A 3,707-nucleotide genomic window follows, 5' to 3' on the forward strand; every position below is an offset into this window, starting at 1 on the left:
GCTCGCGCGCTGCTATCGCTCCCGTGCGAGTGTGGCAGCTCGCCGGCTGCTTGTTGCGTTGGGACGCGCCGGACCTGTGTGAGGTGCGACAACGCACCACGGCCCCAGCTCGGCACCGCTGCCAGCGACCATTGTGCCGGCCGGGCACCGGGTAGGGTTGCTTTACGACCGTCTGCCGGTGTGGAGCGGCGAGCAAGCAGCCACCACCCTGGGCGCTCTGGCAGAACTAGAGGAAAAAGGTTGCGCTTCATCAAGCACTGACGAAACCCAGAAAGGAGAAGCGTCATTGAAGGCTAATGGCCCATGCACAAACCACTAAACGTCTACGGTTAGCAGCAATGATCAAGGCATGCTTTCAGGGAGGATTTGGCTTGACAAACGTTTTCTCTCGGAAGGGGCCGGTGGTGGTGGCTTTCAAGGCCAGTTAAAACGGACGTGGAAAAACCTTGTGTTTGTGTCGTTGACGAGTGGTTTTAGAGAGTTCGATGGTGTCAATATTCAGTGATTAAGTGAGATTTGGATCAGGAGACTAACTTCGACACGAACACAGGGTATAAGGTCAGAACAGGAAGAGAAGGGTTTATTTCCGGATACAGGTTGCTGGACAAAAGACAAAGGGCGTATGCAAATATCGGCGGGCAGTGAGTGACTTGTGAAGTATGATAATATGACAATATGTCACAAAGTATGAGAATTACAGACGCACACTACACACACCATTTAGAGTCCTAAAGGCCCTAAAGGGGAGATCCGCGAACCGCGTCTTGACTTCTGACCGATTTTGGTGCTCATACTGACGACCAAAATGTCCGCCATGCGCTTCCGCTTCCGGCTTGCGTTTTTAAGTTTTGTCTAGCAGAGCCTGAAAACGTCTAAACAAATTGCATCTGACGTTCAAGAACTGTTCAGTTGAATATTTTGAAGCGTGTCAATAAGATAATACACCATTAGGCACACGCCGCGTCAACATAAAGCTACAAATTATTATTGATACGCTGGAAAAGCTTTTCCGGCGTGCTAATAAGAAAAGTAAAGGTCTGAGATGAAATTGGAAGTCATTTTCGTGATCAGCACACCAAAAACTGCAGGAAACTATGTAAAACTCGATGTAAAAATTTTGGTCCAAAATTGGTAAATATTTGGAAAAGTAAAGGTCTGGGATGAAATTGGAAGTCATTTTTGTGATCAGCACACCAAATACTGCAGGAAGCAATGAAACACCGAGGAAATTTTGGTCCTAAATCATGTAATTCTAGTTGAAAGTATGGGTCTTCAGTTGTTAGGTTTTTTAAGAGCGTTTCCTGTTCATGGTGTCATGCCATGAACCCTGTCTCACTCAGTCGAGTAACATTTAACAGCCAGCATTGAATTGCTTAATACGATTCACAAATACTTCAATTACCTCGATATCTCCTTGTTACTGAACTTATGAATACGCAATGTTATTAGTAATACCTAAAAAGCCTTTCTCCCTTTTAGTTTAAACTAGTGGATTAAACTATATTGATTTATCTGCATTATTTAAAAAGATACATATTTACAGGCAGGCTGATTGCAACTACTTTACGGAGAAGACCTTCTGTCAGATCCAATGAATCGTTTCATAGAATCCAATGTCGAGGCCACTTTGCTAAACGCAAGTTTTGGTGTGTTATTTAATCTTTGAAACAGTTTAGCAAAAGTATTTCCCTAACATTCTGAGTAAATTTAAAAAAAAAGCCAACTCAAACCATGACCAACACAAATTACCAGTTGTCGCAGACAATGTATGATTAGTTAAAAGAATCGTCTCATGAAATCATATGACCAAGTCAGTGAATCGTCTCATTGAATCTGATGTCAATGTCAAACCTTGAATGCGCTACACTCACTCATCACATGGTTTTCTTTAAGGTTAGTACTATAGTAAACTCACAGCATTGCAATGAAGCCTTTTCCCAGAATCAGTGCCAAGAGTCAGCAAAGACTATTTATTTTGGCAAGATTAGCATCTGGTTTGTACTCATAGAATGTATTAATATATTTTCTAACTGTTATTGATGAAAGCAAACAACTAAAAAATATAGTGTCTGAGAATATAAATGGAAATACACTCACAAAGGTTAAAAAGACCAAATCATTCTTGCAATTATCAAACACACTCCACTGACTAAAACATTTCTCCTGTAGCGGGGGAGGGGGTGGACGGACGGACGGCCGAAACGCGTAAAAATTGTCACTTTCATTTTCCGTATTTCACTGAGTTGACACTCCGGAGGGGTTTCAATCATTCTAAAATATCGAAAAACTATGACCGTACTCACTTCTAGGCCCTTCTGCTCTTTAGTTTCTTTATTCGCCAATGTTTTGCCAGGTCCCGTATTTGAGAGTCACGGCCGCAAGTATGAAAAATTGCTACGAGCTGCCAACCACTGCCAACCTAACCACGCTAAGAACCTAATTCAAAAAGATGTTTTGAATATTTCAAACAATAGTAATCGTGAATATAAGATAAACTCCCCCTGGGGGAGATTTAGGAGCCTTCCGGTGCGAAAATTTGAAATTATTTGTGCGGTAGTTGCTGAGAAACGTGAGTGAGTTACAGACAGACGCACGACCAGTCACTTTTTGGTACCCCCAAACACGGCATGGGCTCGCTATCGCTCGCCAAAAACGGCTAAAAATCGCGTTTTCTGCAGGTAGATCTCGCCTTTCTTGAAGAAAGGGGGGTCTGGGGGGTGGAGCTCCCCAGCCTCGATAAGTTGAAAAGTTACTAGGGTCAAGGACGTGTTATCTATAGATGAAGCAACTCTATCTAGAATAAAGGGGGGTCTGGGGGGCGGGGCACCCCAGCATGCAACAGGTAAGAAGTAACGGACGATGGACAAGCCAATGCTTGCCGAAGGCAGGCTAGCGCCGCAGGCCAAGGTAGGTACGCCAGGCGCGAATTGGAGGAACAGGCCGCGAGACATCGCGAAGCCTGTTACGACAAGACGCGGTCTGGCGTAAACCTACCTTGTAGATATCTGCACTTTTGGAGGCGCACTCGCGGCAAGCAAGTGCTGCCTCCAAGGCAGCGGCATCTAAAATGCTGGCCAAATTCAAGTCGATTGACAAGGACACTGTTGAGGATTAGGGTGGATCTTAATTTCTGACCCCCCGTTTTTATTGGCGAATAGCAATTGGCGAAAAAATTGTATCAGCTTTAGGGAAGGGCTCAAAACTGGGTCCAAACGTCAAAATTTGTGGTTTGTTAAGTATTGCCGCCGAACTAGATGAGATATCAAAACGCCTGAGGTCTGAAAAGATGCGGCATTTAATTACCTTTCCAACCAGCTATGAATCATTGTTGCAGCACAAATATTTCCACTTGAATCATTGCATTTTAAGCAAAAAAGTGGGGTCAAAAATATCAAAATCCGTCCAATTTCGGTAGGGTGAAGTTCTAAAATTGGCCGAATCAACATCTCTTTATAGAAATAGATGGGTCTCAACAAGACAAACAAAAAATGTCAACACATGCCATGGGCTAAGATGCGAAATGAAGCTGTAATTTAGCCTCAAAAGTGCCAAAAATCTTCGTTTTTCAACCAAAAGGACATTTAGCGTGATTTATTCGAGGTCAAAGGAGCTCTGGCCGCGAACCTTCTGGGAGTCCGGGACTTCTCCTTTCAGATTTGAGTTAAGGTGGTCCCGGCTCACCTGGAAACCGAGTTTGGCCAAATTCC

The sequence above is a fragment of the Thrips palmi genome, unplaced genomic scaffold (genome assembly GCF_012932325.1).
Source record: "Thrips palmi isolate BJ-2018 unplaced genomic scaffold, TpBJ-2018v1 HiC_scaffold_8, whole genome shotgun sequence".
In the NCBI taxonomy this organism is placed as follows: domain Eukaryota; kingdom Metazoa; phylum Arthropoda; class Insecta; order Thysanoptera; family Thripidae; genus Thrips; species Thrips palmi.